We start from the raw sequence: 15,349 nt of genomic DNA, 5'->3' as shown, positions 1-15,349 counted from the left end.
TGCATAAATGTAAAAGTGAATCAAAATGCACGGGTCATGGTGAGGGGAGGATGGAGTGATTGTGGTTACTGTCTAGGCTGCCTGGAGAAGAAATCATCTTCTGATAAATCTCTCTTAAATCCATCAGTGCTTCTCCAGATTGGTAGTCTAATGCCCCATCATCTCTCACTTGAAGCGCGTTTTAACCTTGGCCCCTCCTCCCTTTATAAGGCACACCCATGATTTTCACGAAGTGTTGTCCTTTAACTTTGTTCCTCAACTTATCAGTTCCCTCTGCCTGAACTACTTTATCCATCTGCCTTGCTCCTTACATTTCAAAGATTAACAACTAGTTTCTTTTCAAACCTCAGACATCTGAGCATTCCATTCTTTGCAAAGTCGTCCTTAACACTGAAATGATTCCAACTGACACATTTAGATTTTGTGTGCCCAATTCCTTTTCCCATTCCTTCCTTGTGCTTGAATAACTGTTTCCCATTTGTGAACTGTACCTCCCTTACCCTCTTGATTCAGGTAGATTTTTAATAAAGTGTTTCCTCTCCACCAAAAGGAGACAACAGAAGATGAGATGGTTGGATGGCATCACCGACTCAATGGACATGAATTTGAGCAAACTCCAGGAGACAGTGAAGGACAGGGAAGCCTGGAGTGCTGCAATCCGTGAGTTTGCAAAGAGCTGGACACGACTTAGCCACTAAACAACAAGGGTAAGCATATTTACCAGGCTAAAGAGCTCCTATACCTCTGAAGTCAGTGATTGTTCCAAGAAAAGGCATGAGGTCTATGAACAGGTAGTCAAAATAGTTTGTGATATACTAACAAAATGATGAGGGAAATCTTCTAAAAAGGAGCCAATAATAGGAAATAGAATGAAAAGATGGAAAGCAAGTGACAGAGTGCTGATAACAGTGATCAGTCTGTGGACCCAGCTTCTCTTGAAGCCAGTCAGCCCTCAGAATCTCTGATTTTATATGAGCAAAAGACAGAAACTAAGACACAGATGTGTAATGGGTTTTAAAACTTATTTTAAAATTAAACTTGCTAACCAATGCTGCTCTCCCATATCTTCACCAACAAAACACATAAGACGTTCATTTGTAACTCTGCCTACTTATTCCTCCCTAGACTGCTGGGCTACAGTCTGTGGGGTTGCAAAGAGTCAGACACAACTGAGTGACTGAGCACACACACTGGCTCTAAGATAAGGAGGGAGAAGGAGGATGTTGCTAGTTTGCTGTGACAGTCCCAGAGTTCACTATTTTATCTATTACACTCCATCATTTGGAAAATAATTATCAGAATCTGAGCCAAAATATAACAATCTTTATCATATTTTCCATGTCACTTTATATCATAACCCTGAGCTGGACACCTTTGAGTCTGTGTTAAGGTTCTTTTACTTTTTTTTTTTTTCTCCTTTTTATTTCAGTGGAATTGTTGCTTCCCCTTCTGTTAATTCCTATACTCACACATTACAGGGCTGCATGTTATTCTCTCTTAACTATAATAATAGTTAGGAAAGCCTCAATAATTGGTGGGGATTTCCAATCAATTTATGACCTGTATCATAAGAGAAAATTTCTGATTATTTAGACCATGACAAACAAAATAACCCTCAGGAATCTAGTGGCTTTCACTCATCCATGGTTACTGCTATTGTTCAGTCACTCAGTCATGTCCGGCTCTTTGCTACCCATGGACTGCACCACACCAGGCTTCCCTGTCCTTCACTATCTCCCAGAGTTTGCTCAATCTCATGTCCATTGAGTTGATGATGCCATTCAACCCTCTCATCCTCTGTTGCCCCCTTCTGCTCCTACCCTCAATCTTTCCCAGCATCAGGGTCTTTTCCAATGAGTCGGCTCTCACATCAAGTGCCCAAAGTATAGACACTTCAACTTCAGCATCAGCCTTTCCAATGAATATTCAGGGTTGATTTATTTTTGGATAGACTTGTTTGAGCTCCATGAAGTCCAAGAGACTCTCAAGAGTCTTCTCCTCCACCACAATTTGAAAGCATCAATTCTTCGGCACACAGACTTCTTTATGGTCCAACTCTCACCTCCATACACTGCTGCCAGAAAAACCATCACTTCAACTAGATGGACCTTTGTCAACAAAGTGATGCAATGCTTTTTTGTAAGCAACAATCATCTATATTACACATATACTTGCTTCAAGTACCCAAAGTAGGCAGTGGTTTCTTCTCACAGATATGAATTAAATGGGCTAGATCATCAAAGTGTTTGCAAAAGAAAGACCATCAAAAATGGCAACTGGGATAATTTTTCATCCATTTTGAGTTAATTTTTGTGTACAATGTAAGATAGAGACCTAGTTTCATCTTTGTATGTGACTGTCTATTTTCCCCAATATATTTTTTGATGTGGCTATTCTATTCATATCACATTCTAAATTAATTGATCATTGATGTGTGCTTTTATTACTATTCTCTATTCTGTTCCATTGATTTATGTCTATTTTCATATCAATACCATACTGCTTTGACTACTATAGCTTTGAAATGTAATTTTAAATCAAAGAGCATGAAGCATCCAGTGTCATTTGGTTTTCTAGAAGTTATGTTTGGCATTTGGGCCTTTTATGCTTCTGTATACATAAGAGGGTTGTTTCACTTCTGTGAATAATGCCACTGATATTTTGATAGGGATTTCATTGAATCTGTGGATTGCTTTGGGTAATATGGTCATTTTAACAATAATAATTCTTTCAGTCCATGAGCACAAAATATCAATTCACTTCTTTTGCCTTTCTCAGTTTCTTTTATCAGTGAATTACAGTTTGCATTGTAAAGAACTCTCACTTTTCTTTACTAAATTTACTCCCATGTATTTTATCCTCTTTTGATGCAATTATAATTTTAATATCTAAAGCTCAGGCACATTTTCTGCAGATCTTATCTTTTTTATTGAATAGCTGTTAGAGAGACCACCATTTATTAAGAAAGTTTGATCAGATATTGTTCATGTGATTATATGCAGCTTTCTTCAAAATATACACTTTAATAAGCACCTCCTTTATTAAGGTATAGCTTCAAATCTCCATGTGATATATATAATGTATATTTAGCAAGTTAGGTAGGTAATTAAAAAATCAAACACTAGTGTTTGATTTTCTTCACTTTTGTAAGATAAATGCAAAATCTCTATTAATTCAATCAAGTTATTTGCTTAATTTCTACTTAGGAAAGTTCTAATTCTACTTGGGAAAGTCATAAATAAAGGGTTTTTTGGTTTTGCTTGCTTTTTTCGTGGTTTTTCCTTTTTTTAATGCCCTAAGATGACCATAATGTATTCTCATTCCTTCCTACTATACTGAATTCTTCTAAGACTATTGGGCTGGCCAAAAAGTTCCCTCTGGCTTTTCCATAACATCTCATGGGAAAATCCAAGTGAAGGTTTTGGCCAACCCAATACTATAGTTGACCATGACGACAAAAGAGAATGAAGTATTATCCTTGAGTGAATTATTTTATGTAGATTGTCAGCTTCTCATGAAGATTCTCTGATTTTACATCTTACGAAAAGGGTAGAGGATAAACACAGACTGCCAGAGATAGAACATACTGCGTGCTACTCAAGAAGGAAAGTGTTAGTCACTCAGTTGTGTCCAACTCTTTGAGACCCCATGGACTGTAGTTTACCAGGCTCCTCTGTCCATGGAATTCTCCAGACAAGAAAACTGGAATGAGTTGCCATTCCCTTCTCCAGGGGATTGCCCCAACCCAGGGATCAAGCCCAGGTGTCTCCAACTGCAGGCAGATTCTTTACCATCTAAGCCACCAAAGTAGGACCAAAGAAAGAAAAGTCAAGTTCTAATTCCATAATTCTTGATTATCTATGGACTACTACAGATATCATAAAGAGCTTGACAACTTTAACCACCCATATCACATGTGAAGACCACGTGTTTGAAACAAAGCAAGGAAATAATTCTCTAAACGCAATATCAAACTATACAGCAAGAAATGCTTTTGGCAGATTATTCAGCGTTGTTACCAGCACTGCAGCTGCGACCACTGTCACAGTGATTCCAGCTACTAGCTGCTCCACGACATGCAGCCTCTAATACAAACCGCAAGGATAATCAGCATTCATACAGTTTACCGTGTAATACTCAAAATAGTTTTGAAAGTATATGACATGGTTAATTCAATTTTACATATAAAATAATCATGCATTAAAAAATTAAACAGTTTATACAGTGTCACAGTGTTTAAATGCACTGGGAAAAGGCCAGCTTTCATTCCAAAGAAGGGTTATACCAAAAAATGTTCAAACTACCATACTGTACTGTAAATGTGCTCATTGTGCATGCTAGTAAGGTTCTGTTCAAAATCCTTTAAGCAGAGCTTCAGCAGTACTTGAGCCAAGAACTTGCAGATGTACAAGTTGGGTTTAGAAAAGGCAGAGGAACCAGAGATCAAATTGCCAAAATTCCTTGGATCATAGAGAAAGCAAAGGAATTCCAGAAAAACATCTGTTTATGCTTCATTGACTACACTAAAACCTTTGACTGTGTGGATCACAACAAACTGTGGGAAATTCCTAAAGAAATGGGAATACCAGACCATCTTACCTGTCTCCTAAGAAACCTGTATGCAGATCAAGAAGCAACAGTTAGAACCTTACATGGAACAACAGACTGATACCAAATTGGGAAAGGAGTACTTCAAGGCGGTATATTGTCAATCTGTTTACTTAATATATATGCAAAGTACATCATGTAAAATGCTGGGCTGGATGAATCTCAAGCTGGATTCAAGATTGCCAGGAGAAATATCAATAACCTCAGATATGCAGATAATACCACCCTAATAGCAGAAAGTGAAGAGAAACTAAAGAGCCTCTTGAGGGTGAAAGAGGAGAGTGAAAAAGCTGGCTTAAAACTCAACATTCTAAAAACTAAGATCATGGCATCCAGTCCCATCACTTCATGGCAAATAGATTGGGGAAAAGTGGAAACAGTTGCAGATATTATTTTCTTGGGTTCCAAAATGACTGGGATGGTGACTGCAGTTAAAAGTCATGAAATTTTACCCACCTCCTAGAGTAATGGGACGGAGTGGGACGGAGAGGGAGAGGGAGAGGGGGACGGAGAGGGATGGAGAAGGCAATGGCACCCCACTCCAGTACTCTTGCCTGGAAAATCCCATGGACGGAGGAGCCTGGTGGGCTGCAGTCCATGGGGTCGCAAAGAGTCAGACACGACTGAGTGACTTCACTTTCACTTTTCACTTTCATGCATTGGAGAAGGAAATGGCAACTCACTCCAGTGTTCTTGCCTGGAGAATCCCAGGGATGGGGAAGCCTGGTGGGCTGCTATCTATGGGGTCTCAGGGTTGGACATGATTGAAGCGAATTAGCAGCAGCAGCAGCAGAGTAATGGGGAAAAAAATAAAAATAAACAAGTGGGACCTAGCTAAGCTTAAAAGCTTTTGCACAGCAAAGGAAACTACAAACAAGGTGAAAAGACAACCCTCAAAATGGGAGAAAATAATAACAAAGAAAAAACAATGGATAAAGAATTAATTTCCAAAATATACAAGCAGCTCATAGGACTCAATACCAGAAAAGCAAACAACCCATCAAAAAGTAGGTGAGAGGGTAACAGGCAGGAAAGCCAGGGGTCTCAAACAGAGGAAATAGCCTGCAAATGTCAGACATTTTTATCTCTCTTAAGCGGCAGGAGGAAACAAACTAGCGATATTTTTTTCCTTCTCTATACAAATTTAAAAAGACATTTCTTTTAAAATACTGTGTTGCCATAATGACACGTGGTTTCACCTGAAGTTAACTATTCTCAAACCTTGAGTTAACCAATGCATTTTTCCTATGGAAATGTTTGTCTTAAGCTATGTTAATGTACTATGCATTTACCCCAACTCTGTCTTCAAGTCCGTTCTGCCTAATGGCTCAGAACCTACTTGACAAACCATTATGTTATTCTCAGGTATCGTTCCCCTAATCTATGTAAATGAAACTATTTGTATGGTAATCTGCCCTTCTACAAGATTCAAGTCAATTGTTTTATGGCCCCAGATGACTCATCTGGTGCCAAGATTATCCCAAAATACATCTTATGTATTTTGGCCTGGTGCCATTCGAGTTTTAAGACATTCCTTTCTTTCATTAACAGACTGCATTATAGGGGACTGGAATGCAAAAGTAGAAGTCAAGAAACACCTGGAGTAACAGGTAAATTTGGCCTTGGTATACGGAATGAAGCAGGGCAAAGACTAATAGAATTTTGCCAAGAAAATGCACTGGTCATAGCAAACACCCTCTTCCAACAACACAAGAGAAGACTCTACACGTGGACATCACCAGATGGTCAACACCGAAATCAGATTGATTATACTCTTTGCAGCCAAAGATGGAGAAGCTCTATACAGTCAGCAAAAACAAGACCAGGAGCTGACTGTGGCTCAGACCATGAACTCCTTATTGTCAAATTCAGACTGAAATTGCAGAAAGTAGGGGAAACCACTAGACCATTCAGGTATGACCTTAATCAAATCCCTTATGATTATACAGTGGAAGTGAGAAATAGATTTAAGGGCCTAGATCTGATAGATAGAGTGCCTGATGAACTATGGACTGAGGTTCGTGACATTGTACAGGAGACAGGGATCAAGACCATCCCCATGGAAAAGAAATGCAAAAAAGCAAAATGGCTGTCTGGGGAGGCCTTACAAATAGCTGTGAAAAGAAGAGAAGCGAAAAGCAAAGGAGAAAAGGAAAGATATAAGCATCTTCCAAAGAATAGCAAGAAGAGATAAGAAAGCCTTCCTCAGCAATCAATGCAAAGAAATAGAGGAAAACAACAGAACAGGAAAGACTAGAGATCTCTTCAAGAAAATGAGAGATACCAAGGGAACATTTCATGCAAAGATGGGCTTAATAATGGACAGAAATGGTATGGACCTAACAGAAGCAGAAGATATTAAGAAGAGGTGGCAAGAATACACAGAACTGTACAAAAAAGATCTTCACGACCCAGATAATCACGATGCTGTGATCACTTACCTAGAGCCAGATATCCTGGAATGTGAAGTCAAGTGGGCCTTAGGAAGCATCACTACGAACAAAGCTAGTGGAGGTGATGGAATTCCAGTTGAGCTATTTCAAATCCTGAAAGATGATGCTGTGAAAGTGCTGCATTCAATATGCTAGCACATTTGGAAAACTCAGCAGTGGCCACAGGACTGGAAAATGTCAGTTTTCATTCCAATCCCAAAGAAAGGCAATGCCAAAGAATGCTTAAACTACCACACAATTGCACTCATCTCACACACTAGTAAAGTAATGCTCAAAATTCTCCAAGCCAGGCTTCAGCAATATGTGAACCATGAATTCCCAGATGTTCACGCTGGTTTTAGAAAAGGCAGAGGAACCAGAGATCAAATTGCCAACATCTGCTGGATCATCAAAAAAGCAAGAGAGTTCCAGAAAAACATCTATTTCTGCTTTATTGACTATGCCAAAGCCTTTGACTATGTGGATCACAAGAAACTGTGGAAAATTCTGAAAGGGATGGGAATACCAGACCACCTGACCTGCCTCTTGAGAAATCTGTATGCAGGTCAAGAAGCAACAGTTAGAACTGGACATGGAACAACAGACTGGTTCCAAATAGGAAAAGAAGTACATCAAGGCTGTATATTGTCACCCTGCTGATTTAACTTCTGTGCAGAGTACATCATGAGAAACCCTGGGCTGGAAGAAGCACAAACTGGAATCAAGATTGCCGGGAGAAATATCAATCACCTCAGATATGCAGATGACACCACCCTTATGGCAGAAAGTGAAGAGGAACTAAGGAGCCTCTTGATGAAAGTGAAAGAGGAGAGTGAAAAAGTTGGCTTAAAGCTCAACATTCAGAAAACAAAGATCATGGCATCTGGTCCCATCACTTCGTGGGAAATAGATGGAGAAACAGTGGAAACAGTGTCAGACTTCATCTTTTTGGGCTCCAAAATCACTGCAGATGGTGACTGCAGCCATGAAATTAAAAGACGCTTACTCCTTGGAAGAAAAGTTATGACCAACCTAGATAGCATATTGAAAAGCAGAGACATTACTTTGCCAACAAAGGTCCATCTAGTCAAGGCTATGGTTATTCCAGTGGTCATGTATGGATGTGAGAGTTGGACTGTGAAGAAAGCTGAGCGCTGAAGAATTGATGCTTTTGAACTGTGGTGTTGGAGAAGACTCTTGAGAGTCCCTTGGACTGCAAGGAGATCCAACCAGTCCATTCTGCAGGAGATCAGCCCTGGGATTTCTTTGGAAGGAATCATGCTGAAGCTGAAACTCCAGTACTTGGGCCACCTCATGAGAAGAGTTGACTCATTGGAAAAGACTCTGATGCTGGGAGGGATTGGGGGCAGGAGGAGAAGGGGACAACAGAGGATGAGATGGCTAGATGGCATCACTGACTCAATGGACGTGAGTCTGAGTGAACTCCTGGAGCTGGTGATGGACAGGGAGGCCTGGCATGCTGCGATTCATGGGGTCACAGTCAGACACAACTGAGTGACTGAACTGAATTGAATGGCTATATAACATCCAGCTGAAGACTAGCAGGGGTGTACTCTTTCTGCCCCCTCTGATGCCTATATCAGAGGCTTTCTCTACCTCCTTTATACTTTAATAAAACTTTATTACACAAAAGCTCTGAGCGATCAAGCCTCATCTCTGGCCCCGGATTGAATTCTTCTCCTCCGGAGGCCAAGAATCCCGGCGTCTTTTCATGGTTCAGCAACAATCTTTCACAGGAAAAGGACCTGAAGAGACTTTTCTCCAAAGAAGACATACAGATGGTTAACAAGCACATGAAAAGAGGTTCAATGTCACTAGTTACTAGAGAAATGCAAATCAAAACTACAACGAGATACCACCTCACACCAGTCAGGATGGCCATCATCAAAAAGTCTACAAACAATAAATGCTGGAGAGGGTGTGGAGAAAAGGGAAGACTCTTGCATTGCTGGTGGGAATGTAAACTGATACAGCCACTATGGAAGACAGTATGGAGACTCCTTAAAAAGCCAGGAATAAATAAAAACCACCATATGACCCACCAATCCCACTCCTAGGCATATACCCTGAGGAAATCAAAACTTAAAAGGACACATGTACCCCAATGTTCACTGCAGCACTATTTACGATAGCTAGAACATGGAAGCAATCTAGATGTCCATCGACAGATAAATGGATAAAGAAGCTGTGGTACATGTATGCAGTGGAATACAACTCGGCCATAAAAAGGAACAGATGTGAATCTGTTCTGATGAGGTGGATGAAACTAGAGCCTGTTATACAGAGTGAAGTAAGTCAGAAAGAGAAACAAAAATATCATATACTGACGCATATATATGGAATCTGAAGAGATGGCACTGATGAATTAATTTTCAGGGCAGCAATGGAGAAACAGACATAGAGAACAGACCTATGGACATGGTGGGAGGAGAGGAGGAAGAAGGGGAGATGTATGGAGAGAGTAACATAGAAATTTCCAATACCATATGTAAAACAGATAGCCAATGGGAATTTGCTGTGTGACTCAGGGAACTCAAACAGAGGCTCTGCGACAGGCTGAAGGGTACGATGGGGAGGGAGATGGGAGGGAGGCCCAGGAGGGAGGGGACATGGGTGTACCTATGGCTGATTCTTGTTGATGTATGACAGAAAACCACAAAATTCTGTAAAGCAATTATCCTTCAGTTAAAAATTTTAAAAATAAAAGTAATGAAATTTTAAATAAATTAAAAGACACTTGCTCCTTGGAAGGAAAGCTATGACAAACCCAGACAGCATATTAAAGAGCAGAGACATCACTTTGCTGACAGAGGTCCCTACAGTCAAAGCTATGGCTTTTCCACTAGTCACACGTGGCAAGTTGGACCATATGAGTGTAAGCGTTGGACCATAAAGAAGGCTGAGCACCAAACAATTGATGCTTTTGAATTGTGATGCTGAAGAAGACTTGAGAGTCCGTCAGACGGCAAGGGGATCAAGCCAGTCAGTCCTAAAGGAAATCAACAGTAAATATTCATTGGAATGACTGAAGCTGAAGCTGAAGTTCCAATATTTTAGCCTCCTGATGTGGAGATCAGACTCACTGAAAAAGTACCTTATGCTGGGAAAGATGCTGCAAAAGGAGAAGAGGGAAGCAAAGGATGAGGTGGTTACATAGCAGCACCAACTCAATGGACATGAATTTGAACAAACTCTAGGAGATAGTGAAGGAAAGAGAGGCCTCAGTTCAGTTCAGTCACTCAGTCATGTCCGACTCTTTGCAACCCCATGAATTGCAGCACACCAGGCTTCCCTGTCCATCACCAACTCCCGGAGTTCACTCAGACTCATGTCCATCGAGTCAGTGATGCCATCCAACCATCTCATCCTCTGTTGTCCCTTCTCCTCCTGCCCCCAATCCCTCCCAGCATCAGAGTCTTTTCCAATGAGTCAATTCTTCGCATGAGGTGGCCAAAGTACTGGAGTTTCAGCTTCAGCATCATTCCTTCCAAAGAAATCCCAGGGCTGATCTCCTTCAGAATGGACTGGTTGGATCTCCTTGTAGTCCAAAGGACTCTCAAGAGTCTTCTCCAACACCACAGTTCAAAAGCATCAATTCTTCAGCACTCAGCTTTCTTCACAGTCCAACTCTCAGATCCATACATGACCACTGGATAAACCATAGCCTTGACTAGATGGACCTTTGTTGACAAAGTAATGTCTCTGCTTTTTAATATGCTGTCTAGGTTGGTCATAACTTTCCTTCCAAGGAGTAAGCATCTTTAATTTCATGGCTGCAATCATCATCTGAAGTGATTTTGGAGCCCCAAAAAATAGTCTGACACTATTTCCACTGTTTCCCCGTATATTTCCCATGAAGTGATGGGACTGGATGCCATGATCTTCGTTTTCTGAATGTTGAGCTTTAAGCCAACTTTTCCACTCCCCTCTTTCACTTTCATCAAGAGGCTTTTGAGTTCTTCTTCACTTTCTGCCATAAGGGTGGTGTCATCTGCATGTCTGAGTTATTGATATTTCTCCTGGCAATCTTGATTTCAGCTTGCGCTTCTTCCAGCCCAGCGTTTCTTATAACATACTCTGCATATAAGTTAAAGAAGCAGGGTGACAATATACAGCCTTGATGTACTCCTTTTCCTATTTGGAACCAGTCTGTTGTTCCATGTCCAGTTCTAACTGTTGCTTCTTGACCTGCATATAGGTTTCTCAAGATTCAGGTCAGGTGGTCTGGTATTCCCATCTCTTTCAGAATTTTCCACAGTTTCTTGTGATCCACACAGTCAAAGGCTTTGGCATAGTCAATAAAGCAGAAATAGATGTTTTTCTGGAACTCTCTTGCTTTTTCCATGATCCAGCGGATGTTGGCAATTTGATCTCTGGTTCCTCTGCCTTTTCTAAAACCAGCTTGAAGGGACGCCAAGAGAGCTCCAATCCATGAGGTCGCAAAGAGCTAGACATGACTTAGTGACTGAACAACAACCACAGTGTCGCACAGTAACTAATTTGTTTTAGATTTAAAAATAAGACCAAGACTTTTTCAAACTCTCACATCCAGCAAATTGTAATATGCAGGAAATATTTTCAATGAGAAATAAGTGATGCCAGGTACTCACTAATGGATTTAATTATGGTCCTAATACCATAATCAATGAAGGACTAGGAAGCCTTGGAGTGCTGCAGTCCATGGAGTCACAAACAGTCAGACATGACTTAGTGATTGAACAACAACAAACTGTATTTTAATAAGCTTTCTTCAAGTTTATCCTGACTAATATGCTTGCAAATAGGAGTAATCAGGAGTCTGGGTGTCTCAGTGGGATCCCAAGCTGACAGAGGATGTCTGGCATGACTCAATGTTATGTCTAATCCCTCACACTGTTCCCATCACAAGAATAGTCATTAAAATATATACTCTAATTATCATAGAGCAGAACACCCAGAACCTGTGATTTATTGTCATTGTTGTATTAGTTCCTCATTAAAATGTAGAACTGTAAAGTGTATAGTGATGAAAAGGTATTGTGGAGAATGCTGAGGGATTATTTTTACTACTTCATTAATTCAGAGGTTCCTCATGTTAAACCACAGTGTAAAATGATCAGCAGTGCCTGTCCATCAGATCAACAGATTTTCTTTTGTTTATTTTTGCCTTTCAATCAAGTATTAAAAAGGAAGGACTAGGACTTTACCGAAAGGGCCTAAACAGTCCTCACAGTTTGTCTAAACTACAGACAATTTTAAAACTAATTTGTATTGGAGTATAGTGGCTTTACAATGTTGTGTTGGTGTCTGCTGCACGGCAAAATGAATCAGCTATATATATATATACACTCATTTTTAGACTCTTTTCCAATATAGGGCATTACAGAGAGAGGAGCCTGGCAGACTACAGTCACCAGGTCACAAAGAGTTGGACACAACTGAGTGACTAAGCACAGCACAGAGAATACTGAGTAGAGTTCCCTGTGTTATATAGCAGACCCTTATCAGGAGGGATTGAGGGCAGGAGGAGAAGGGGACGACAGAGGATGAGATGGCTGGATGGCATCACTGACTCAATGGACGTGAGTCTGGGTGAACTCCGGGAGTTGGTGATGGACAGGGAGGCCTGGTGTGCTGCGATTCATGGGTCGCAAAGAGTTGGACACGACTGAGCGACTGAACTGAACTGAACTGAACCAATCAGTTTTCTACTTTGTATATAATAGTGTGTAAGTGTCAATCCCAATCTCCCAATTTATCCCAGACATTTTTTCTTGATCTCCTAATTCTCTGAGCATCTACTTTAGAAAGTGTGCCAGTTGCTTCTCTACCATGATGATATGTGGACCTATTTCTAAGTTGGACCTATTTCATTGTTCTTACGTAATTTATCCTGTGTAATTATTATAAATATTCACCAACTTTTATAAACAGTTGTTGAATCAACTTAGGAAATTTTTCAAAAAACCCAATATGTTGCTTGGTCAAGAAATACAAATCTACTAGGCATATTGGAGCTGTATTAAAACTCAGTTAATTTTCCACCATTGAAATCATTCATAGGACATAACAAATTTAATCACAAGTTCTTTTAATGTTCTTTAACTAGGATTAATTGAACATGCCCCTCTTTTCTCAGCAAACAACAAGTTCATTATCTGATGAATAGACACGTCATAAATGAAATCTGTTAAAATGACTTAATCATTGATATACCATCATCACTTCTAAAACATTCTAAGTTTTTTAAGACATAAATTAACCACTTGTGCTTTACAAAATAGTTTAATTTATGATTGTATCAGGATATTTCTACTTTATATCATTTATGGGAGAAAATTTGTATCATTATCCTAAAAACTAATTAGTCCATTTTGACATATATCTTTAGAAATATTCAAAATTGTTTAGTAGAAAAGTTTGTCTTGAAACACCTGTAGACATTTTCCTATTTAGTAAAATATTTTTAAAGTATTTAGCCTTTAAGAGGAATGTTAGTCATAATACCCTTCCCCCTTTTCCTTCTCACCGACAAAATAACAAAAATATTTAAATTACTGATATTTTTGGAAATAAAATAAAATGTCTTTGTGATATAAGTAAAAGTAACTGCAATAAAAAGATGGTGATGGGGACTTCCTCTGTGGCCCAGTGGCTAAGAATCTGCCTGTCAATGCGGGCAACATGGGTTGGATCCCTGGTCTGGGAAGATCCCACACGCCACTGAGCATCTAAGCCTGTGCCCCACAAGTACTGACCCAGAGCTCTAGAGCCTGGAAGTTGCAACTACTGGAGCCTGTGCACCTAGAGCCTGTGCTCCACAACAAGAAACAGCCCCTGCTCAACAAAAATAGACAGAAGCCAAGCACGGCAATGAAGACCCAGCACAGGCAAAAATAATTTTAAAATTTTTTAAACAACTTTTTAAAGGTACAGAGAAATTGAAAGTATACTTACAACACATGACAAAAACATGAATTTTGTGAGGAGAAGAATTTATAGGACTCCAAATAAAGAATACAAGTGGATGGATTAGACATGAGAAACTTAACTTTGTTTATAAGAAGATTAAATTTTATACTTTGTTGCATCTAGGGAGGTCTGGTGACTCAGAAACAGTAGAAATGGGTGGAGATTGTAATGTGGTGGGGCGGGGGGACAGCCAATATTGCAAGGCCTTTAGCAAGAGCCTCACCCCAGGGCCTCCCTGGTGGCTCAGCTGGTAAAGAATCTGCCCGCAGTGCGGGAGACCTGGGTTCAGTCCCTGGGTTGGGAAGATCCCCTGGAGAAGGGACCGACTCCCAACTTTAGTAGTCTGGCCTGTAGAATTCCATGGACTGTATAGTCCATGGAGTCACAAAGAGTCGAACACGACTGAGCTTCAGTAGCCCAGGGGTTAGAGGTCATGCTCCACCAATGGGCAACCTGGGAGCAGTCCTGGCAAGAATGCAGTGACAGTCAGGCAGAGGCCTTCTCCACGCACTATCCAGGCCCTCAGGCCTCAGGGCAGGTGGGTGAGATGGAGGCCCAGGACAGTTTGAGGACTGTGTCCCACAGAGCTCCAGGGCCCTCAGCCCAGGTACCCACCAGCCAGGTCCAGGCCTCAAAGCAGCCACAAACCTCTCCCCCATCTCTGCCTTTATGACACATAGGCACCAGCAATCCACTTGGGCAGTGGTCCCCAGATACCTCAGAAGCTGGAGGATATGACATTGACCAATAAAAAAGAGCTTCACCAGCTTCTGTCTTTCCATTCACGTTTCCGTACTTGGTCCAGTGTTGATCAGTTGTCCACCCCCAGGAGGTGACAGGGAGGTTAGGGTTGGTGTGCAAGGGTCTTACACATCATTACTTGAGGCTTGCCTCAATAGTTGGGGCCTCTCTCAAAGAGGGTAATTGTGAACTGGGGATTAATCTGATTGGTATTTGCTACAAGTTATTCTCTCCAGTTTAAATGAAGAGTCTGAGGGCTTGTCCCTTTTCAACAGGGGTCCTCTCTGTTTTCTTTTGGGGTCGTTGACATAATGAGTTTCAGTTTTCTGAGGACAAAAATCACACAACATAAGATTCAGGGCACAGAGCACAAGATGCTGTCAGCCTCACACTCTTCTTCTCTCTAATGACAGATGCATGGAACAGCCTATGAATACCATCAATATGCAGGGATAATTCCTCTGCTGAGAAACAATCTAATTGATGAAGGTGGAGCTCTCTTGCCAGCTCTGGTTGGAGAGGTGCCCTGATCCTGAGTCCCTACAGGGGATGAAGGCTGGGAGTAGAGAGCTAGAGATTGATTTCCCAGGAAATAG

Source organism: Bubalus bubalis, chromosome 6 (genome assembly GCF_019923935.1).
Source record: "Bubalus bubalis isolate 160015118507 breed Murrah chromosome 6, NDDB_SH_1, whole genome shotgun sequence".
NCBI classification, from domain to species: Eukaryota; Metazoa; Chordata; class Mammalia; order Artiodactyla; family Bovidae; genus Bubalus; species Bubalus bubalis.
This window is presented reverse-complemented; position numbering follows the sequence as displayed.